Source organism: Notamacropus eugenii, chromosome 1, assembly GCF_028372415.1.
Source record: "Notamacropus eugenii isolate mMacEug1 chromosome 1, mMacEug1.pri_v2, whole genome shotgun sequence".
NCBI classification, from domain to species: Eukaryota; Metazoa; Chordata; class Mammalia; order Diprotodontia; family Macropodidae; genus Notamacropus; species Notamacropus eugenii.
The window spans coordinates 456,242,175-456,267,629 of NC_092872.1; positions in this window are offsets into that span (position 1 = coordinate 456,242,175).

Genomic DNA, 25,455 nt, shown 5'->3' on the forward strand with positions numbered 1-25,455 from the left:
GATAAGACTATAAGAAGAAACTTCCAGTTTCCATCGTGACAGCCACTTTACCTCTAAACCCCTGTTTATGACCATTCATTCCCATATTCAGCATTTTCCCTCTTGTCTCTATTTCTAAAGACAGCCTCATTCAGAAAGGCTTTTGTGATCCCATAGGAGATGTTCATGGGACTTGCAGAAGTGCCTAAAGCAGAGATTCTTAACCTGAGGCCTGTGAACTTGTTTTTAAAAATAATTTGATAACTGTATTTCAATGTAGATTAGTTCCTTTTGAAATCCCATGTAATTTATTTTATCTATCTATCTATCTATCTATCTATCTATCTATCTATCTATCTATCTATCTATAAAATATTCTGAGAAAGGGTCTATAGGCTTTACAAGACTTTTAAAGGCATCTGTGTCACAACAAAAGCTTAAAAATCCTGACCTGAGGACTTTGGGGAAGAAATTAGTGTCTTGAAAGAAATTGACAGTATATAAAGAAGACTTGAAAGAAACTCATGGTGGAGAAACCATTATGGAGGACCCATTACTCACAGTCTCTATTACTGTTGCATGATTGACAGGCTTTCATAGTGATCAGTGCAATCCTCTTCAAAGTTTAGGATGGCAAAGGCCTTTAAACCATCTTTTCCTCTGCCTGTAGAAGAGAAGGCTGCTCAGATTGTCTCACTAGCTGTGTGAACTATCTGTGAAATAGGGATAGTGTTGGACTTCCACAGGAATATTGAAAGCACAGATGAGTTGTAGCTTCCTCAGCATTTCATAGAAGCCATGAAGATGCTAAGCAGCCCTGGTAAGCGTTATTATGGCAAACTTAAGAGTAGTAAATAAAGGCAACAAATGAATTAAAAAACAAGATGAAAAAATAATTAAAACAATAACTATTCCATTCATTCTGAGCATATCATCCAAGATTGCATTAGAAGAAAAAAAAACTCTACAATAAAAACATGCTTGTAATCTGATAGTAAAAAAGCCCAATAAAATAAGAATGAGACCCATTAATAAAAATAATGGCTCTTACCCCAGCCAGTTAAAATGTGGATCCTACATGTCTGGGATTTGGGGGAGTGGATGGCTGTTTTTCTCACAACTGATGATCTATTAGTCTTTGTTACTTCTCTGGAACAAAGATGATCCAGAGCAAGTAGCACGGTTTTTGTAAAAAGGAGACAAATACTTGAATCAGGAAGAAAATCCAGTGTGAGTCAAGTGACTGTTAAGTATAGACTGAAAGCATTTGATTAAATGTTTGCTATTCACCAGGCACTGTGCTAAGTGCTGGAGATTCGCAAAAAGGTAAAAAGAAGCCCTACCGTCAGGTAACTTATAGTCTAATGGGAGAAACAACATGCTAATAACTAGGTCCAGACAAGATATATACTGAGTAGACAGAAAGTCACCACAAAAGGGAAGAAAATGGTAGAAGGAGGGTTGAGGAAAGTCCTAAAGAAGCCGAGATGGCTGTCTGGCATTCTCTTTGAGGTTTGAGGCTCATGAGTGATGCCAAACATAGGTTCATAATTCTTTTTGTTACATATGAAGAAACAACATTTGTAGGGTAGAAAAGAAGTGGTACAGGGAGAGGAATAGTGAAGGTATTATTGAACTAGAAGAGGAAGTGGTCTTACAAGGTGATACCTTCTCTAAGAAGTTAGCATTGGGTTAGAGAGGCCTTGTGGATAGATAGCCAGACTTTAAGTCTGGAGGGTCTGGGTTCAAGTCCAAGCTCTGACCATACTGACTGTATGACTTGGGAAAAATCACTTAATCTCTTAGTAGTTTAGGCAATTCTCAAAACTCATTAAGTGTCAAACACAGGTGGGCCTTCAACACTCCCCAGGGTGACCAGAATAAGATTAAAATATAACTGGAAAATATTTAGCAAAACAAATAAAAATGCAGTAAAACATAGATAATGTTAGTATGTGGATTTCTAAGTCAATAAGGACCCTAGGGAACCTTATGTACATAGTGATCCCCTTTCAATTTGAGTTGAACATTATTGGGGTGCTGGGAACCTCAAAATGTAAGGGTACAGGATATCTGCCTGGAAAGTATTTGACCACTCAAGTCTTCTTTCAATCAAAGTAGAGTTTTACTCTAAAACTAGGGCAATACCTAGTAAATCTTCAGTTTGATAGGGATAAGACTGATGCTTATATACGAGAAAAGACTGAGAAGATCTGTAGGGGATTAAGGAGTGGCAAATAGCCTGGGTGCAGACAATGAAAGGAGTTAAGAGGTCTGAGAGCCACAGTGAAAGGGCAGTGAAAAAGATTATTGAACATCTAAATGGACCGGGATGGGTCAGATGCCTAAGGTAAAATGTGGAAAAGTTAAGGGGCTGAGTTGCTTTCAGAGACATGGTCTTTTCCTTTTAGGGGTTCAGGTCCCATAGCTCCATCAACACCAATGCTCTAAGATTGTAAGTTTCAGAGATGGTACCAGTCTGCACTGGTAGAGAGAGCTTCTTTACCTGGAAGTTCCTGATGCCACTAAAGTCACAGATCTTGGCTATATTTCAGAAGAAGTAGGAAAACCTAATGGGCCCAGACTTTCAGCTAGTTCCTTAAAGTCTTTGAATTAGGGAACCCAGAACGTTGGGCCCACCTTGCCAGATTATAAAGCTAAGTTTTGCTTTCAATCCTATGCCAAGAGACATGGGTTTGAATTTATTAGTTTGTGGGCTTGAATAAGACATTTTTTTCTCTGAATCTCAGTTTCTTAGCAAAGAAGGAAGTTAGTCTAGATGACTCCCTAGTTCAATTGATGAAGCATTTAAGTACTTACCATGTGCACGGAACTGTAAAATAGAAACAATCCCTGCCTTCTTGGAGCTTAGAACCTATTGGCTTCTTTCTAAAGGCCCTTCTGGCTCTAAATCCTGCTAACCCATATGAATAGATGATTTTTCTAACCAGGACAATATGGACAGGTGTTCTGTTAGAGACTGATTTGGAGAAGGCTGCTTTGAAAAAGACCTCAAAGAGCCCTTATGGCTCTAGCCCTCTGTGATTCGATTGAGTTTTTAAGAACAAGATATTTTGATATTTTGCATATTGGACTGGATAAAAACACTTGCCTTAGAGAGTTGGAAAACAACAACTGCACCCTTAAATGTATTAAAAGACGGAGCCCACGTTTCCTAAGAGATTAATATGATTTGGTTTATCTCCTGGGAAGTGATTTTTAACTCTCTTGAAGGTAGTAGATAGGTTTAAATCCTAAATACCTAATAAAATGCCTGTTGACTGACTAAATGCCTTAAATCCTAGACACAGAGTCCACAAGAGGCAAGCTAAGGGAAATTATGTTTCCTCCAGAGAATTTGCTTCATGATTCTAGAAAGTTTGTGCCCAGACCCAGGCCCACTCCGTCTCATCTCACTACCCCAAATCTGGGTGGTGAAACTTATCTGAAGACAGCCTCTACTTCCCGAATAGGTCCCTCTGCTATCATCCCAAGTCCTTTTTCCACTTGTACAAACTCTTGTTTGTTCAAAGTGAATATTAACACTGTAATTTACTAGCTAATTATGTTTCTGAAGTAATAACTGGAAATGTGGCATTAAAATCCTTCCCTACTTTCCCTGCAAACTCTTTTTGGATATAAGCAAATACCTTTGTCAATATCTGGGGATTTTTGTAATGTACAGACTTGGTACCCACATCTTTTTCCTTTCCTCTATTCCTTTTGGATTTTTTTTTTTAATTCTCCTTTTTTCCCTTAGGTCATACATAGGACTACAATGTTTTATGAATAGAATTTTTATAGTTTAACCTGTGTTTGTGCATGTGTGTGTGAGACCATGCACACATGCATGTATGTGAGTGTGCATGTGTGGATGGATGGCTTTCATAAACGATCCTGTCCCCCTCTGACATTAGTAACATCTGGCAAACAGAAGAGACCAAGTATTAGAACCACACTTCTGAAAATCCTTACAAGTTACTTGGTGCAGGCAGGCCTCTGCCTTCAGGTGTGGTAAGCAAGTGAGTTTCCACAGAAAGCCTCAGCTTCCTGCAGGATCCTTTTGCAGTGTTCAAAAACTAACTTAGTTCTTCTAGTTGCTTAATCTTAAAACAAAAGAAGAAAAACAACAAAACAATCTTGACTGCATTTCCAGGTTTTTGTTGAATTAAAGGTTGCATCTGTAATCGACAAATGGGATTAGAAACAGATAATTTTATCTTCAAGAAGGTTTGTGAGAGAATACTATAATAGACATATTTTACCAGAAGAATTAACTGCCCTTATAGTCCAAATGGTTCTTACAAATACAAGCACAACTGCTTGTAGGATATTTGAAGAGTGTACTTTTATGTCAGTTAACAAGAGAATTCAGTTCTTTTCTAGATCGAGTACTGGGCATAGAGTCAGGAAGACCTGAATTCTAATCCCATCTCAGAAAATAATTTAGCTGTGTGACTCTGGGAAAATCACTTCATTTATCTTGGCCTCAGTTTTCTCCTCTATAAGTAAGGATAATAATAGCACCTCCTTCATAGGCCTGTTATGGGAATAAAATAAGACAGTATATGTAAAATCCTTTGCAAACCTTAGAGTGATATAAAAATTATAACTATTATTATTATTTATTGTTGGGTTGGGGGTGGGGATTAGGAAGGGGTCTACGTGGACTGTGAAGATATTTTCAAAGCAATGATTGTTTATTTAGGCCACCATCTTATTTAGTTAAAAATTTGCTAATATCAACAGGGATGCTTTCTCTCAGGTCTTGCTGCCTTAAGTGTGTCCAGCCTCTTCACATAGTCCTCAGAGAATGCTAGATGTCTCCATCAACGTCTTCGTCTTTGTGAAATACTTGGGTTGAAATCCCAAGGGGCTTGGTAAGTATCAGCTATAATTCTGGACATTTTTAAGCACTTATATTTGAAATTCAAACAAGATATACAGGCCAGCTATTTTTAACTAGCTTGCCCTAGCACTGGGTCATGACATGAAAATTTCCTTCTGTTCCCAGTTGATTTGGGTTAAGGATATGACATAAAATTCTAAAATCCTAATGGCACATGTACACGCACACACACACACACACACACACACACAGTTTGGATTTGAACATTTTAGACAATAGTTCTAGAACTACAAGAAAACTTAGATGTCATCTAGTGAGATCTCATTGTTTTGTGGATGAGAAAATGAAAGCTATAGGGGTGAAGTGATGTACCCAAAATTACACAGGCAGTAAGGAGCAAAGTGGAGTTCTGAAATTCATGTTCTCTGACTCTAAAGCTATTATACATTACAATGTACCACATATTCTGGGTGAGTGTAATTGGTTATAAAATCAAGCAAGCAATAGGTTATCTATCTGTCTGTCTATCTATCTATCATCTATCTATCTATCTATCTATCTATCTATCTATCTATCTATCTATCTATCTATCATCTATCTATCTATCTATCCATCCATACTTTTAACCTCTACTATGTGCTAGCTGCTGTGATAGGGGATTTGAATTCCTACTGTCAAGGAGGGTACTGTTACTTAATGAGACTAATATCTCTAAAATCTTCCTGGGGCAATTCTTGTTTGAATTGAGTTGAACTGAATCTATGTCCACAAGCTGCATCCCTAAGCCAATCCAGGTGCTTTGTAAATTCATCCTTTAGTTCTCAAGGGAATTGAGTGAGAATATGGATTTCTCAGTATAAATCAATCTCCCTGGCCTTAGCAGACCATACTTGCCTCTACTCTGGCCACCCTTCTCAGCCCCCTCCTACCAGAACCTCTTCGACTCTGGGCCTGATCCCTCTGCTTTGATTAGGTGCACTTTGGCCCTATGTTACTGAGAACTAAACTGCACATCTCTTCTAAGCAATTCCCAAACATGCTTCTCTGCTTATACTTTCCTCCTTCTCCATCCTACCCCCCACCTGTCTCCTTTAAACTTATTCTTAAAGGTAGAGGTTGTCTTCTTTGCTTGTATTGGCATCCCCCAGCACATTAACATAGAATTTGACACATAGTAAATGATTAATAAATGCTCTTTCATTCATTCATTTGATAGAGGAAAAGCAACTCTAACTCTGCTGATGTTAGGTCAAGAGCATGATCTCCACATGAGAGGGAAAGCATATTTCCTAGAGGAAGCCAGGATAGGGAGGTTTTCTCAAAGTTCCCTCCTACCTCTAAGACTCAGAATGTTTTTGTTTTTAAAGATTGCTTAAAGTGGAAAGATTGCACATGTATATCCCTTTCTTAACTTCTCTGACATCCTTTCTCCCCTACTATTTTCTTGGTGCTAAAATTTTTCTTTGCTCTTCTCATGTAGAATTACAATGTTCCTTTCCCTGGGTGGCAACAGTGATTCATATGTGGCATGATGACGTGTGGCAGCTATGTTGTTCTGAGGCCTTGGTTTGGGTAAAACAGCCTCTTTCCATTTGGGGGCTTTCTGATGTCAGGCACTAAGGATGTATCTGTGGTATCTGGGTACACTGTGTATGTTTCATATCTCCATTTTTGGATCTGGAATTATCCACAAAAAAGTTAAAATGGGCTCAGCAGTTAATTATATTCCAACTATTATTCTTAGCATTTCATTTTTATATAATACTAACAAAGCATAAGAACCTCAAAATTACCTCATAAAGTAGGAAGGGTGCTATCTTCATTTTAAAGATGAGTAAACTGAGGCTCCAAGAGGCTAAAACACTGGCCCCAAAATTGCAAGTTAATTTGGCTAGCAGGACTAGAACCTGGAACTTCTGACCACAGCATGATATAGTTTCAAATTCCAATGCTGCTGTTGACTAATGTATGATCTTGAGCAAATCTCTGATCCTGTGGGCCTCAGTTTCCTCACCTATAAAATTGTGAATTTGGATTAAATGATTCCTAAAGTCCCTTTCAGTTTAAAATTCTATGATTGGATAAGGCCAGTATTTTTTCCACTACGCTGTTTTTCTAGGGCTAAAGTGCTTTCTGTCTGCTTAAGTTTTTAACCTTTCTACTGGTGGCTGTTTAGACATTTTTCAATTGTGTCCAGCTCTTTGTGACCCCTTTTGGGATTTTCTTGGAAATGATATTGTAGTGGCTTGCCATTTCCTTCTCCAGGTCATTTTCAGATGAGGAAACTGAGACAAAAAGAGTTAAGTGACTTTTCCAGGGTCACAGGGTTAGTGTCTGAGACCAGATTTGAACCAAGGAAAAAGTGTCTTTCTTACTCCAAGCCCACTGCTGTATCCACTGCTCCACATAGCTGCCTTATTGGTTAAAAAATAATAAAGGAAGTAAAGTAGGACCAATAAACTTCTCGGTTTTAAATGTCAGGCAGTGACTTTTCCTTACACACACACCCTATTCCACACTACCAGCATCTGCTGTTTCCCTCATTCTGACAAACCTAGTGAAAGATACCGGGATCCAGGGAAATATAGCTTCTTTTTCCCCTGAAGTTTTTTCTCTCTTACCCTCTCTTCCTCTTCCATTAAAAAAAGAAAGAAAGAAAGAAAGAAAGAAAGAAAGAAAGAAAGAAAGAAAGAAAGAAAGAAGGAAAGAAAGAAAGAAAGAGAGGGAGAAAGAGAAAGAAAGAAAGAAAGAAAGAAAGAAAGAAAGAGAGAGAGAGAGAAAGAGAAAGAAAGAAAGAGAGAGAAAGAAAGAAAGAAAGAAACAAAGAAAGAAAGAAAGGAAGAAAGAAAGAAAGAAAGAAAGAAACTATTCAAGGGTATGGCCAGAGAAAGAACCTAGAGAGCGTGGGGTAGGGAATGAGGCACTGGTCCTGGCATCAGAAAAGACCTGAGTTCAGATCTGCCACAGACATTTTGCTAGCTATGTGATCATGGGCAAGTCAGTTAACCTCTATGGACATCTGTTTCCCCATCTGAATCCAGGACTGGATTTTAGGAATTTCCAGCTCTAAAGGTTTGGTCCTTGCAAATCAGAAATAGAGACTCACCCTATCCAACAAGTCAACACAAATCTGTTACTTTGTCCTGAATTTCAGCATCTCCATCTCTTACCCATTCCCATAGTTCTCTGAAACAGTGTTTGAAAATATGACATATTTCTGGGATCCTTTAAATGCACTAACTTTGTCTTACTGTGGAGGCTGGAAAATAGGGTTACTCTAAAACTATAATGTAAAACATAGTCACCGTGTTCCTTAACACTTTGTGCCCCCTCCCACATCCAAGTTCCCTGACTCACATTATACCCTAGTTTATCTGAGAAGTAAAGAGAAAAAAAAAGAGGAGCTGCCTAGGCTCTCAGCGGGTGGGCAAGCCTGGTGGCTGCTGGGAATGAGGATTTGCCAGGTTTGCTTCTCAGCAGGCTGCATGTCATTTTCCTCTCTGTCTCATTTCTGTGGTTTCACACCCCTTGAGCTTTACCTAGAAGCTTGTTGGAGCAAACCTGAGCCAACACCTCTGAAGAGAGAAACTCCAGGGAAAAACTTCCCCTCCCCCTTCCTCCTTAGACCTTCTAAATTGGGAAAGATAGTGAGTCTGTGTGTGAACTCTCAAATAGGATGTTCAGTGGTTCTGTAGGAGGTTGGAATGACAAAACCTAGTGAAATGCAGTCATTTCCAACTAGGACCTGCGATAAAGCTAATGAGCTTGAAATTGAATATTACTGCTAACCCTAACCTTGGACAGCTGAGTGGCTCCATAGTGCATAAAGCTCAGGGCCTAAAGTCAGGAAGACTCATCTTCTTGAGTTCAAATCTGGCCTCAGACACTTATTAACCATGTGACCCTGGGCAAGTCACTTTAACCTTGTTTCCCTCAGTTTCCTCATCTGTAAAATGAGCTAGAGAAGATGGCAAACCACTCCAGTATCTCTGCTAAGAAAATCCCAAATGGGATCATGTAGAGTCAGACACTAATGAAAAAACAGCTAAAAACTGACAATAACCAAGATCCCAGCTGCAGGGCTCCTGTTGGGCATATTGGTTCAGTATCTTAGGTGGTTCTCAGTAGGAAATGAAAGTTTAGATAGTTCTAGACTCACATATCCTTCAGGACTATCCCCACCAAGTTTGGATTCAAATTCATTTACAAAAGGCTTGGTCCTTCCTTTGGCCAAGCACTGTTGTTTCAGTTGCCTAGAGGCACTTTGATATTAAGTGACTTGCTCAGGGTTTTCCAACTAAAGTATATGTCTGAGATAAGATTTGAACCTACGTGGTCCTAACTCAGAGAATGACTCCGTATCTATTACCTTATACTAGCAACAGCAATAGCAGTAGCCACTTTAGGACTGTAACTTGGTAGAATGGGTTATAGAGCTTCTAAGTTAGAACAACCTGGGTCCAAGTCCTACTCCTACACATACTTTAACTGAGTGGCCCTGAGCAGATTACTTAATATATCAGAAATCTAGTCAAGTCTCCAGGGATATAAATTTCAGAAGAGTAGTCAAACTGCATTTCCAGAGGGGAGTGTCCTCACCTGAGAGCTTTCTACACAGCTAGAATCACAGGTCCAGATTTAAAAAAAAAAAATTGCTGACCTTTAAAAAAGGACTTTAAAGTATACCAAATGCTTTTCTTTATCAGGGTCATTCTACTTATTGGTCTGTTGCTGTGTGACTGACTACTGAATTGAACTTTCCTAGAAGAAGACAATTATAAAGGAAGAGATTAGTATTAAGAAGACTAGGCTTTGAATCCAGTTCTGACACTTTTTATTTGCATGACTGTGGTCACACATCTTTAGGGTACAGTTTCCTCATCTATAAAACAGGGGTAACCATAATATATCATCCATTTCACCAGTTTGTGGTGAGGAAAATACTTTGCAAAACTCTTAAGTGCTTTACAAATGAGTTAATATCAATGGCTGAGGACCATGGGCAGAAAAAGGGTTGATATGATGCCTAGACCCTTGCCCTATACCTATAATACAGGAACTGAACTTTCAAGGCAATTAGACCTGTGAGACTGGAGTTCAAGAGAGACCAGGACCTTGGGAATCATTGGTGTAATGATATTTGAACTGCTTTTTCTTGGTTCTCCTACTTTTCTGAGTGTTTCTTCTCACCCTTCTTTGCTGTATAATCTTCTATATCTTGTCCCCCAACTGTAGGTATTCCCCCAGGGTTCTATCCTGGGCTCTTTTTTCCCTCCATACTCTGTCAGTGACTTCCTCAACTCCAAAGTATTCAATTATTATCCCCACACCAAAAGTTCCAGATCTCTACATCTCACCCTGGTGCCTTTCCTGAGCGCCAGTTGCACATCTCCAGCTACCTATAGAACATTTGAAATGAATGTCCCAAAGAAACCTCACGTTCAGCATTCCCTTGACAGAACTCATTGTCTTTCCCTTCAAGTTGGAAAATTCCTAATTTCTGCTAAGGTTGCCAGCGTCAAATTGCATTCTAGACTCTCCGCTGTCATTCTTCCATTTCCAGTAAGTTGGTAAACCCTGTCAATACTGCTTCAACAGGATTTCTTGTCTATGTGCTTCTTTCTCCTCTCATGTTTAGGCTCTAATTGTCTGTTACCTGAATAAAAAATATCACAAGTTGTGCCCTTCTCTCAAGTCTTTCCTCTCTCTCAGTAATCCTCCCTGTTGTTGTTCAGTCATTTTTGGTTGTATCCAACTCTTGGTGACCCCATTTGGGGTTTTCTTGGCAAAGATACTTGAGTAGTTTGCCTTCTCCAACCCGGGAATGAAGCAAACAGGGTTAAGTAACTTGCTCAGGGTCACACAGCTAGGAAGTGTTGGAGGCTGGATTTGAACTCAGGTCCTCCTGACTCTAGGGCCAGGATTCTATCTACTATTCCACTTAACTGCCCTAAAGCCATCTTCTCTAACAAAATGACATTCCTGAAGCACAGGTCTGATTGTAACATTCCCTTGTTCAGTAAGCTTGATGGTCTTCTATGATGTATAGGGAAGGTAAACTCCTTCATTTTGCATTTTTAACCCTTTCCAACCTGGCTCCAACCAACCTTTCCAGGCTTATTGTACATTCGTTCCCTTCAAACACTCTACAGTCTGGCCAACCTGACCTTTATGCTGTTCCCCACATTTTCCTTTTTAATAATCTCTTTGCCTTTGCACAGTCTGTCTCTAACACATAGAATTCATTTCGCTTGCACCTCCATCTCCTAGTTTCATCTCTGATTTCCTTCAAAACTCAGTTTAATTGCTACATCCAATGGAAGGCCTTACCTGATCCTAGCAGCTGGTAGTCTTCCTCAACTTTGAAATTACCTTACATTTATTGTGTTCAGTGGTGTGCAAATTATTTAGGATGAAGCAAAAGAAATTGATGAACATGTAAACTTTGTAATTGTACATATCTTTAAAATACACTCACAAACATACATGTATACATATATAATTTCCTCTTTTGCTACAATCACTTGTTTTTTACACAGTTGGCACTGAGTTTGCAAGTCACATATTATTTCTTTGCCATAAAACCACACATCATATTAAATATTAACATGCCCTTGGCAAAGCATCCATTTTTCCAAGTCTAGTCTTTATTGTAGCCCGTAGGTTTTCAATAAGGTATAGATTAGGTGAGTTCTTGACGGGGGTCGGTCCTAGGCGCCTGGGTGGATAGGGGCCTCCCCGGGAGTGGCAGCCCACCAATCCGAGGGAGACACGGCTCCCATAGAGGAGTTGTGAGCCCACGGGATTGGTCGGGTGGGCTGGATCCAATCGGGTGGTAGGCCTCGCCCTCGGGGCGGGTTAGGATGGCAGCCCGGAAGAACCTCCCTATATAAGACAACGCCCTGAACTGCTCGGGGGACTCCTCCATGCAATAAAGCTATGAACCTCCTGCGCATTGCCTGATTATTGCCTGCCACCGTGTCCCCCGGGGTAGGTCCGGAGACGTCCGAAGCGGTGCCCACCGAAGGGAGATTCTCACTCGAAGGTCCCGGGGACAGACCCGGGACAAGTTCTCAGGTCATTGAAGCATATATATATATATATATATAATTTTGGATAAACCTATTAACCTCTTGTGATGTGGCATACGGCATTGGGTTGTGTTATTTAGTCTCCATTTATGAAGTTCTCTAATTCTGGATCCATTCTACTTTTTAGCATACCATTATATTTAGCCACATCATAATTCTCTCAATGGGAACAAGACATCTAGGTAGAAGTGAAAAATCCTCAAAACATTTTATTGGAGGTAGATCTTTTACAGTGTGATAAACATGCCCAGATCTTACAGACTCACCTAGGCTTCTTCTGACAAAAGTTTTGATATAGCCTTAAATGAACAAGTGAATTTCATCAGTAAAAATTACATTTTTCCAATCTTCAGTACTCCAGTCTTTCTATTGTCCAGCCCATGACAAACACTTTCTTCTTCCTAACTGATTCTGTACCCCCCTAGCTTTCTCACTCTCCCTTAACTTCAATAAGCTTATGCTTTGCTTTAGAGAAATCAGTAAATAAGAGAAATCACTAGAATTTGAGAAATCAATTAGAGAAATCACTCCCTTCATCTGCCCAGATTCTGAAGGTCCTTATTTGTTTTCTGATGTCAGATCAGGCTGTCTAGCAGTACTAGTTTGTTAGTTATTGACGTTCTTTTTTTGTTTGATTTATTTTGTTTTTTTATTGCACTTTCCTTTGTACTTCAGTGAAACTGATCCTGTTTCTTGGTATGCTTCAATGACCCTTGAAAAGCGTGATTTCTCCACACCAGTATCCTGTGCAATACCTCTCACAGTCCTTGAAATGCTCTTTAAGAACTGCATCTCTTTTTCCCATTTTTTCTTGGAGTAATATCTATTCTTTAAAAAAAAAAGCCAAAGAATTCAAAGCACAACAAAAGACAGTAATGAAATATGTATATGTCATACAATATAGCACTTAACTGATAGATTACTAGCTATAGGTGGCAAAATGGACTCAATCTAATGTCAGATGTTCTGAGTGTCAGTAGAAACACACATGTGACTATCACTGTCATGAAACCAAATGACTGCTTTCCTGAGTAATTCACACATACACATATATGTGACTTTATGTGTGTTTGTATCTACATATATATTATACAATCTATGTACAAGCTATGTTAACTTCTTGAAAGCAGAGACTTTTTCATTTCTGCATTTGTATCTCCAGCACCTAGCACAGGATCTGGTATATACCAGGTGCTTGTTCATTAATTGGCCAAACCCACAGGGAGACAATGAGATTACCAAAAGAGAGAGAAGAGATAAGAGGGTTTGGGACAGAATACTGGAACATATCTATGCAAAAGTAGAAAGATACGGATCCAGCAAAAGAGGGAGGAGTGGTCAGGCAGGTAGGAGGAGAACCAGGCACAGGATCTAGAAAACTCAAGAAGAGATAGTCTAGACTTCAGGGCTTCATAGACTTTTCCCATTCTTAACTTCAGTATGTGTAGTGAGACAGCATGTACAGTGCAAAGTGCGCATGCTGTGTGTTCAGAACCAAGGCTGAAGTGAGGTTGCTCAATGCAACATGGGCAAACACTGTCAGAAACACCTCAGATTCATTATGTGTTTGATTTTTAATTAATTTTTGGTCATTGTGGGTTTGAAAACCTATTACTGTTGCCGAATTTATACATGGTCACAACCTGAAGTTTAAGAAATGCTGGGAGGGAAAGAATCATATCGGTCATAGACTAGCAAGTGCCTGAGTATAAAAACTTCAAAGAAATCAAGGAGAATGAAGAATAAGGAAATCCAACAACCACTGGATTTGGCATTCACCTGCTTACCTAGAATGACTACTCATCTCACCTCCACCTTTTAGGATCCCCAGTTTCTTTCAAAGATCAGCTCAAGTGCTGATCCTTTCCTGTCTTCTAATTAAAGAAAGCAATTTCATTTGAACAGTGGGGCCAAAAGCCAAACCACAAAGGATTGATCATGAATGATATGAAAGACGAGGGAGACGGTGAGCATAGACAGATTTTTCTACAAGTTTAGCAATGAAAGGCTGTATTGGAGCCAGCTCAGTTCAGCTCAGGAGAGTTGATTGTTAAATTTTCAGTGTGAGCATTTATGCCACAGAAATCCACAAACTACAAATCAGGACTTGGTTTATTGTTTTGTTGATAGTCTAGGCCAGGGGTGAGGAACCTGCGGCCTTGAGGTCACATGTGGCCCTCCAGGATCTCAAGTGCAGCTTTTTGACTGAATTTAAACTTCACAGAACAAATCCCCTTAATAAAAGATTTGTGCCGTAAAACTTGAACTCAGTCCAAAGGTCACATCCAAGGACCTAGAAGGTCACATGTAGCCTCAAAGCCATAGGTTCCCCACCCCTGGTCTAGAGCCTAGACTCTAGACTCTAGGCTTAAGAGATGAAGAAAATATAAATAAAGCAGATTGAACTCAAAAATGTATCATGCTGGGACAAGTAAGTTGCACAATGGATAAAACACCAGTCAGAGGAACTGAGTACAAATCTGACCTCATGATGCTTGACACTTACTAGCTGTGTGACCCTGACAACTTATTTAACCCTGATTGCCTTGAAAAGCAAAAGTGTTGTCCTTTTTTGACAGCCAGTTGATAACATTTGATAGCATACCCCTGAATAGAGGGCAATAGTTTGGAAGGGTTGGGTGAAGGTTTTTTGTTTCTTTTTTAAGATGAGAAAGATCTGGGTACTTCCTCTATTTCACTGTAAGCCTGTATATTCATGTATGCACATACACATACTTGTGCAATATTGGTGTATATGCTTGTAGGGTCACAGTCTTCATAAACAACCTAGACTATCATGATGATAACCATGATGCCAGTAGTAGGAATAGTGATGATGACCTTAAATTCTATATTTATCCCTCAGGAATGTAAGCTTCTTGAGGGCAGGGATTCATTTGCTTCTTTTGAATATCTCCCAGCACTAAGCACAGCGCCTTATACATAGCAGATACTTACTAAATGTTTATTAATTAAGTGCCTACTATGTGCCAAGCACTGTGAGAAACACTAGAAATACAAAAAGAGGCAAAAGATAGTCCTTGCCCTCAAGGGGCTTAGGATCTAATGGAGAAGATAGCAAGGAGACAAATATGTACAAACAAGTTATGTAAAAGGAAAAAAGGAAATAATTAAAAGAGGGAAAACACTAGAATTATACCAGAATACCATGTTATTGTGCTAGTGAGCTCTCTCTTTACTTCCCCAAATCTGCCACATTTCCAGATGCTCCAGCTCTGTGGAGAACAGTGGGCCTGGAAGTCAAAGAAATCTTGTGCTAGTTCAATATCCTGAACTGGAGATCCCATGGCTACAGCCTTGCCTGTTGCCTCATATCCATTGCATCCCAACCTCCAGGTGCAGGGAGTTATATTAGAGAAATAGATAGGGGGTGGGAGTGGGGGTTGGGGTGGTGAAATGCAAGGTATGTACATGTAAAGCATTAATGATAATAATTAATAAACACCTATAATTATAGCTAGTGATGTGTAAGGTCAGAAATGACACACGCTGTCATTAGTAAAGCGACACCTGAGAGCGTGTGAGTGACACTCTTAGGAGTTAGCAGCCACCTCGCTAGCAAAGTTAATAGGCCTATCAGACCTCTGCTGTCAGTCACTTTCTCCTGATACAATGCACATTATTGTGAGATATGTCAGTCTACCCAGATGTGGGAAAGTAGGCTGGCGCTTGCGGGGGGTGCTCAAAGCAGCACAGAACACTTGTGTTACCTCCTTCCAGACCCAGGGAGCCTTCATGTCTTGGCTACATTCAGTAGTTGGGCTTTGGGACTGACAAGATCAAAATCTTTTGTCTTGAGGCTGGGAAGATTTGCTGGATTTCAATTAGTCAGAGGGGTGCAGTAGGCAAAGCTCTAAGCATCTTAGAGAATTGAGTGCAGGTCCTGGCTCCACCCAGCCCTAGTGGTGTAGACAATTTGATCTGAACTTGAGGCTTCTCATTCCAGAGTCAGCTTCACTTCACTCCCTACTCTATGTTCTGGAAAACCCTCCTGGTACTATCCTTCCTTTCCTCCCCATTCCCTTCCCCTTAAGATGAAATCGGCTCTGCCATTGATTCCAGAAGGGATGTGTCAATCTATCTTCATCATTTCTCTCCCCATGGTGATTTCATTCATGTTCCTATAACTCTCTGGACCAAAGTTTCCTTCCCTGGGGCTGATCACCACCCCCTGGTAAGCTCCCTGAGGGTAGTGGCCTGCTTTTTTTTTTTTTTTTATGTCCCAGTACTTAGCATAGATCTTGGCATGTAATAAGCGCTTCATAAATGTTTCCATTAAATAACTAATTCACCAATTAATTCATTAATTAGTTCACTGTTATCAACTTACCCCAACTAATAAATATTCCTTCAAAATATGTTATGTTGGTATTTTGGGAGGGTAGATAGCTCTCTGAGAATAGGGACTGGGTGTTCTCATATTTTTCAGTGCCTAGCACAGGTCTAGGCACACAGCAGGCACCAATCCAAGTCAACTACCATTTATTAAAATCTAACCAAGTGCAAAACACTGAGGAGAGAAAGTCAGAATTAAATAGTCCCTACCATTATGTAACTTATATTCTACTAAAGGGATCTATATGTATATAAGTATATATACACAAAAATGTATATATAGATAGATACATAGATACATAGATATGTGTGTATAACATGTGTCTATATGGAAATCGTTATCTATATACATAAAACATGCATGCATGCGTGTGTGTGTGTGTGTGTGTGTGTATGAACTGAGCCTCATATTCCAGGCACTGGGAAAACTTGTGCAAAATCAGGGAGCTGGGAGATGAAAGAAACTAGAAAGGCCTGGGCTTGGGTGTCTGAGGACCTCATGATTCAGAACTCTACTACACATTGAAACTGATCATCTAGATTGCTGCAGTGAAATTCACCTATTTTTAAGGGTTTATGTTTTTATCTGAATATGGATTGTCCCTACAGACAAACAAGCTGAATCTATACCTACCGGGGTAAGGAACCCTTCTGCCTAAGCACTGGGAGGCTGCCCCTCATTTTCAGAGGAAAACACCTCTGTGGCTTTACAGCGCACAATTGGACAGACTGTGTTTTAGGTGCACTGAGATAGTGGCAATGAGCATCTGGGCAGCCTGACAGATGCAAGCTAACATCAGCATCGATGAAGACAGATGCAGCTTATATTGCAATAGGCAGGCAGCTTGGGGGACGATCAGCTGGCTATTCAAGGGAAACAACAGATTCGCCAATATTAGTAGAGAGTGATTCATTAAAGGCAGAAGCAAATAACCTACTTCATAGGTGATTCACTCTCAGCGGCCCTCTGGGGGCTGACCATGGAGGTCTGAAAGAATAGGAACAGAAAAAGAGAAAAAAAATGAAGTGGGTTAACATGGTAGAGGTTTGCTGTCTTAACTGAGTTTGTGTCTATGGGAGAAAAGAAGAAACAAGTAATGGGTTAAATGAAGCAGCTTTATCATTGAAAGCTGCCGGAGGTGAGCCATCGAGTAATTATTTGGTGACTATAGTCAGTGTAGATGAATAATCCAGATTATTCTATTTGGAAATAATTTTGAAATCATTCATCCCAAATTATCCAGAAAAGTCCTCAATACCGCAGTTCCCTTGGCAGCTATAGATGGTATTATGATAGACATGCCTGCCTAAGATCTTTGACCTCAAGTAATCCAACAAATTGTCAAATAGTCCTTAAGAAGTACTGATAACTATGGGTTCCCTATAAAGGCAGCAGGTAGAACTTTATTTTTTCCTTCTTATAGCAATCATTTGTTGGTCTCCTCAAAATCTCTGCCTATGTTCCAATCAATCAGCATCTGTTAATTCTCTACTATGTACCAGGTACTAGAGATACAAGTCCAAAGAATGAAACCATCTCTGCTGACAATGGACTTACATTCTCAACAACTTAGGTGTATGTAGCATGAAGTGCTTTACACTGCATTCATCAGAGCATAGATAAAAAGCTAGGAAGAACATTAGAGGCCTTTAGATGCATTTCCTTACTTCATTTGAGTTTCACAACAACCCTATGAAGTAGCTACTGCAAATATTCATATTTTACAGACAGGGAAACCAAGGCACATCAGGGTGAAATGATGTGCTAGTAAAGGGCAGAAGTGAGATTTAAACGTAGACTTTTCTGATTCTAAGTCCAGCGTCTTCTACAGCATGGCAAACTCCATTCTGCTTGTGGCACCAGATCCTGAGTACAATTCTGGGAGAACAAAGGATGAGAGCATCACAGATTTCAGCTAGAAGAGACTTGTGTAGTTACATAATCCAATCCCCTCATGTTTCTGATGAGAAACCTGAGGCTCATACAGGTTAAATGACTTACCCAAGGTCACACAGGAAGTAAGTGGCAGAGCCAGGAATGTTCTCTTAGCAATGGAGCTTTTTACCTTTGTTGCCAAATGCCAGCTGTGTGGATTATGCTGAACATCAGGAACCGTTATCCATCATTAATCAGTGGCTGGACCCACAAGGGATCCTTCCTCCAGGGAGCTAAACCAACTTCCCAGGGCGGAAGGTGACCTGCTGGGTATGCTTTGCCCTTGGAAACAAAATTTCTTTCTTCCCACAGAGTTGGGGCTGTGATCCATTGTCTTTAGATTTCAATGGTCTTTATAAGCTTCTCCTCATCCCCTCAAACTCCTGAAGCCCCTCTCCATCACCTTCTTGATAACAGAGCCGAATATTGTTCATGGAAGCATTTGTCAATTGGTATGCCTTGAGTGTGTGGGCAGGCAGCAGGGAACAATAGCCCGATCTCAGTAACTGCTGTTAAAAAAGAAAAAAATCATCTGCATATGGATGTTGTATATCTAATAAGGGGCAGCTAAGTGGAGCAGTGCAGACTACCAAGTCCGGACTCAGGAAAGCTCATCTTTTTGAGTTCAAATCCAACCTCAGGCACTTATTAACAATGTGACCCTGGATAAGTCACTTAACCCTGTTTGCCTCAGTTTCTTTATCTGTAAAATGAGTTGGAGAAGCAAATGGCAAATCATTTTGCCATTCTCTTTGCCAAGAAAACTTCAAATGGGGTCCTGAAGAGTCAGACATAGCTGAAATAACTAAACAACAAAAATTCTTGATGTGAAGGTCACACCAGCTTTTGTTTATATGTATATATATCAAGTGGGTCTAGAGCTTTGAGAGGCAACATAGTAAAGAAGAAAGAGAAGTGGATTTGTAGTCAAAGGAATGGAGTTTGAATTCTAACTTAGTTTGTACCATTTAAAGTCTTGGTTTCTTCATCTATAAAATGAGTTTTGAACTAGGTGACTTTTAAGGACCTTCCAGCTCTATGTACCTTAGACTAATGAAAATGAAGGAGAAACTACTTTTCTAGGGGTGGGAAGTATGATTGTGATCCTTCTCTCTAACTGCTGTCATCCCACAGCCCCCCTTATCAGTCATATTCTTTCCCATCCCCATTATTTTATTCAAATTCCCTCTACTTATTCAGGTCCTGACCCAAATTCCTCTCCTTCCTGAAGCCTTCCCTGGAAACTCCACCCCCCAGGGATCACTTTCCTTTCTGACCCCTTTTTCACTTAAATATTTTTTTGATCCCTTAGGTGATTAGAAACAAAGGGTTAAATTTGGAAAGTACTGGAGAGACAGTAAGATGAAACTTGTGATCTCTTGCCATGCAACTTACCACATAACTTTGTCTCTTTCTCTCCATAATTTCTGAATGGACCTGAAGTTTGAGGAAATTTTTACAATTCCAGAAAACCATGTATATAGAGATAAAGACCACACATAGAAAAAAAGAAAAGTGAGCTACTGTAGCATGTATATCTTTTTAGAATACAGAATCTCAAGTCTTCCAGAATCCTGAAGAGGTTTTTCCCTCCATCCTCTGCATCCAAGAAAGATGAGACCCTTGTCTAGTTTGAAATACTTGTAACAACAAGCCATATTCTTTCTTGGGCCCCAGACTCCAGCTCTCAACTTACTACGGAGATGGAAATCATTGTACTTACACAACTTTTCCTGAACCTACAAAACTCTAGATAAAACAAGTGGGAATTGGTCCCATGATACACTAGGTCTATGTTTGGATTGAGTAACTTCCTAATGTCGCTATATAAATAATGGATCATCCTATATAGATATAGTTAAAATCTTTTTTTTTTTTTTTTAATAAAGGCAGCAGGCTTTGGAGATTTATAAGTGTAAAGTGACTACATCTGTGGTCACTGGTTGGACGTTCTTACTTTGCTTGCTGGTTAGCTGGCACAGATACCGGTTGCAGAGGGGGTGATGACTCCACCCCAAAGGCACTTTGTCAGTGTGACAAGAGAGATTAAAGAGAGATCCAGAATCTTGGACGCCTTTGGATGCTTTTCTTTCTCTTCACCTCTGAATGCTATCTCCCACTTTGGCAGCCGCCCATCATGCAGTGGGACCAGTTTGGGACAAACCACTCCGGGAACCATTCTGCTTTTGGGCCCTTTCCATTTGGGGCACAAATTAGTAACGATTCCATTCCGGCAGTAAAGTAGAGAAGGAGATAGTAAATAAGCAACCAGCAAAATTAAAAAACAGTAATGAGCCTTATGAATATTGTGGTGTTATAATGTTGGAGACACATTTATTTTAGAGCTTTGCATGTTCTGGGAAAACATAATGACACTGTGGATACATTGTCTCATTTTCCATAACAGAGACTCCAGTTATTGGCCCTGGAGGCTGACAGAGCTAACACCTGTGCCCAAATGCTGTTAGAACCTTGGCACAGAAAGGAATGTTCATTATGCAAAAGATTCAGAGTTCCAAATATGCTCAAGGCAGAGAGGAATGGTATTTACAAGGAGGTCCTCCCCTTCCCTCTCCCTTCCACCCTCAGTTTAAGAGCAATGAACAGGTTCAAGGGTAGAAGTATTCATTGTGCGTGCAAAGTAGAGAAGGATGATACTTTTACTAGTGCATCTTAACCCCCCATCCGCATTCTGATCATTCTGATAACCTCCAAACTGAGATGTAGAGAACAGATCTCAATGTAAATTTGCTGTCCCATAACCTTAGTCCCAATGGGCCTTGATTGAAGGTGGCGATTTGGGCTCCCAAAATGTTACCTTCGAAGATGTTTCCCTTAGCCTGAGTCAGTGCTGGGCTCTCTAGATGTTTCTTTTAGAAGGCTCTTGATGTATATCTGTGTGTGTGTGTGTGTGTGCGTGTGTGTGTGCGTGTGTGTGTGTGTGTGTGTTCATCCTTCATTGCCAAAGAAGACCATGCCATTAGAGAAATAACGACATGACTTGCACTTAACTTTGTTTTGAGTGAGGGAGGGCTGTGCAGGTCACCAGCCTCACTTCTCCTCCAGAGTCATCTGAATCCAGTGACCAGATATTCATCAGGATGACTGGAGATGACCCAGGATGAGGCAATTGGGGTTAAGTGACTTGCCCAAGGTCACACAGCTAGTGAGTGTCAAGCATCTGAGGTGAGATGAGTCCTCCTGACTCCTGCACTGGTGCTCTATCCACTGCACCACCTAGCTGCCCCTGATGTGTATATAAGAGCAGTGGAAAGGGAAAGGCTATCTAAGATATAAAGGAAAATTAAGGAGTATCCAAAGGGCTAAGTGCAGGTTTGGAGAAAGAAATTAAAGTATACTGAGCAATTTTCCAGAATTTTTCAGTTGTGATCATTTGCCTGCTGTGGTTGAAGAACCCAAAGCAAGCAGTTCCTCTAATGAAGCAACAAAAGTTCTCACTTCAGCCCCTCCTTCACCTTTTCTAAGAAGTGGTCGTATGAGTGAAACCCTCAAACAGAGCACATCTCCCCTTCAGGCAGACAGGATCTGAAGAGCCCTGAGATTGACGGGATCATTATGTAGATTTATTGTACATACCAGAAAAAGATTTTGTGCCTCTGAAGCTATTTTAGGAAGAAGAAGGGGAGATAATGATTCCATTTTGCAAGGTATTTGGGAGGCCAGGGATAGAATTTCATTAAAATAAAGAGGACCTGGTTCTCAGGTCAGATTCTCCCTCCTATCTTGCCTGTGAGTGATCACCGCTGCTGGGTAGGCTTGCTAATTCTGAAGGACTTCACATGGCTTAGCTAGTGAGAAAAACATAGCCTTTTGTTTTGTTTTGACTTGTTTTTCCTTGAGAATTACTCCAAAGAAACTAGTTTCTCCTGGAAATGTTTAGCTTCATTTTCCCTTTTCCCTTGGTTGACTGGGGGACAGGAAGTGGAGGAAATCTCCTTTATCATCTGCAAGCACTAGACTTTAAGGGAGCAGGGGCTCCTTATTTCCTAAATTTGTATTTTTCTCACTGCCTAGTTCAAGTGCCCTGAACATAGTAGGAGCTTAAAAGTATTTGTTGAATTGAATTACTAGAGAGAAGAATCAGATCTAATTGGATGAACATATGCTGTTGCATGTGGGTTATGTGCTTTGAATTTACTTGTGTAGATCCTGGCATGGAATGTAAGTTTCTTGAGGAATAGACCTGTTTACTGTTTTTCTTTTGTTTTGTCTTTGCGTTCCCAGCTCCTAACATATTGCACTTAATAGTTTCTTGTTGAATCTGTATAAGTCTTGACTTCTTACTCTTACTGTAAACCCTTTCAAGATAGGATTGCACTCCCAATCCCATCCTCTGTATTCCCCCATAGTGCCTACTTCAAGGTTAGGCATCAGAAAACACTTGATAAATGCTTGTCAAGTTGAACTGAATTGCCTTGGACACGTTTGCTTTTGGTGGGGGAAGAGAGGTGTGAAGGGGCCATTGGAGGCAAAGCCCAGATTCTCCCTTCAGGTAGAGGGAGTAACCTTGCTCCTACTCCCAGTCCAAATGCATTGACACATGCCCTCTCTCCCTCTGAGGTCAGGAGATGGGGGAGTGCTGGTGGAGACTCTAACTAAGGGAGTCCAGAATGACACTTCATGCAGAACTGCAGGCCACATCATGTGGGTCACTGCTGTGGGAGAAAATTATCTGGTCTGTTGGCTGGAAGCTGAGCTGATAATCAAGATCAAGAGGGATTTGGCTCTTTTAAGACAAATGCTTCCAGATGCCAGGATCACTTGGTACATGTTACTACCCAGATGGGTCTGGACAGGAGCCAAAAAACTAACAGCAGTTGATAAAACCAGAAAGGTAGTTAATCAAAAAGTAGCTAGCTTTTGCAAATTTTTAGAAGTTGAGGTTTACATGAGATGGGTCTAACTGCTCAGAAAAATGTTTCCGGCCCTCTGAGAGTTGGTGAAATTCACTCTCTTTGCCCAGGCAGTGGGTTGGGTAAACCTTTGAAGGCAAGCCCAGGGTCTAGAGATGTACTCCTACCATCCAGGGGTTTGGAAGCTAGGACTAGAAAAAAATCCTTGACAGGATCAGGCTTTCTCAGGGGATTACAATTGACGACCTGCTTCCTGGTCCCTCTGAAGTCTTCCTGGGCAGCTTGTTGACATTTCTGTTTCCTGATCCAGCTGGAGCTGCTGTAGGCAAATGAAAAACTGTAAAACTCATGTAAATGAACCTTTGGGAGCCTTAAAGGACACTCTTACTCCCTGTTTGACTTCGGGGCATCATACCAACAAAGCACTGCAAATGCATTTTAAGGATTATGTGAGTCCATTGGTTAGGACCCTTAGCAGGGATGCCTTTACTTGAGCTCAGTCACTCAATCAGCAGCAATTGAGTGAGCAATTACCCTGTGCGCAGATCAGAGAACCAACATGGTTTGGTGGAAAGAATGCTGGATTCAGAGTCATTGGACCTGAATTCCAGTCCTACTTCAGTTGCTGTGTGACTTTAGACAACTCCCTTAGCCTCTCTGATCTCAATTTCCTCATCTGCAAAATGAGAGAGTTGAGCTACCTAATCTCTAAGATCCCTAAATCTGTGATCTTGGACATCTATCCCTAGAGGGGGTAATTGGTTGTTCCTGAAGCATTTGAGTGAAGACTGATCCTGAAGGGGAACCTCTAGACTCAACCAAAACAGAAATCCAAGGTAGGCAGATGGAGAAACCACAAAATTACAGGTTTGAAGCCATAAACACTTAGAGATCATCTAATCCAACTCGCTTATTTTATAGTAATGAAGCTACAGCCCAGGGGAAAATGATACTTGGCCAAAGATACAACAGGAGTGACTCCCATTGAGTCAGAGACTGAATCCAGGTTCTCTAACTCCAAATCTAGTGTTCTTACTTCTATACTGCAGAGAGACCATTGACAGTCTTCAGCAGTTTCCTTCACTTTGATATTGAGCACAACTTTGGCCATATGGCTTTAGAAGAACTTTCACTGACAAATGCATTTAATTTTCCCTCCCAAATATATCCCACATGAAGAAGCAGCTATTGAAGACCTATAGAGATTTGACAGAGATCCCCTTTTCCCTTCCCTCCCTCCCCTGGGACCTATTTTCAGGTAATGAAGAAATGAAACATTTCTGGAACAAACAACTTGAATTGCAACATAAAAACCGTTCTCAAACTCTTCTCTAAAGCTCATTTGATATTCTCTCATAGAAACTTATCTTGTAAGAAGCATGTTTAAAGCATATAGTGGGGGAAAATACAGGTTTCACCAAAAATTAATTTTTAACTCCAAATGGTGTTATTTCTCTAAGATAAGGCAGCTAGGTGGTTCAGTGAAAGTGGAATCAGAAAGTCCTAAGTTCAAATCCTGCCACAGACACTTTCTTAGCTGTACTATACCAGGCAAGTCACTTTATTTCTCTCATACCATTTCTTTTTCTTGAAGATGAGAATAATAATAGCTCTTACTTCACCAATTTATTATGAGACTCACATGAAATTATATATACATATATATTATATCACTTTATTAGCCTAGAATGCAATATAAATTCTAGCTATTATTACTATTATTGTGCTAAATAGAGTCATTTCATCTGTTTAGGAGGCTACTATAAGGAACTACGTTTATCATTGACAAATGATGCCTTTTCTAAAACTTTTAGAGTTGTTTGGTTGTCTGGAGCAGGGGGTAGGACAAGAAAGAGTGATATAAAGAGGTTAAATGACTTGCTGAGGGTCATGTAGCAGTATATGTTAAAGGCAGGACTCAGGTTCATGTCTTCCCGATTCTAAGACCAGTTGTAGATCCATTAATGCTATGTTTTTTCTCACTAAGTACATATGAAAACCATTTATTCATTGAGTTTCAGGCACCATGAGCATCTCTACCATGTCATTTCTGATTATTGTGCAGATTTGTTAAACTAGATGATCCATGGAGTCTGGAGGAGGCAGTGTATGTCACCACCATCACCCGAGGCCAAGTTGTGGACTACAGAATTGAGAAGATGTTGGCTCTAATTCCTGGATCTCAGTATGAATGTGCATCACCTCTGAGTAAAAATAGACTGAAATTAGGGTTCCAGTTCTCTTCCATCAGGTCTCAAGGTAATTAATTCAATTGGATGGCTATAAGGTTTGGTCTAAAATTTTTCAGAAGGTTAAATGAAGTGGAAAGATGATGAAAACAATATTTTTTGAATTATATGTTTTAGACCC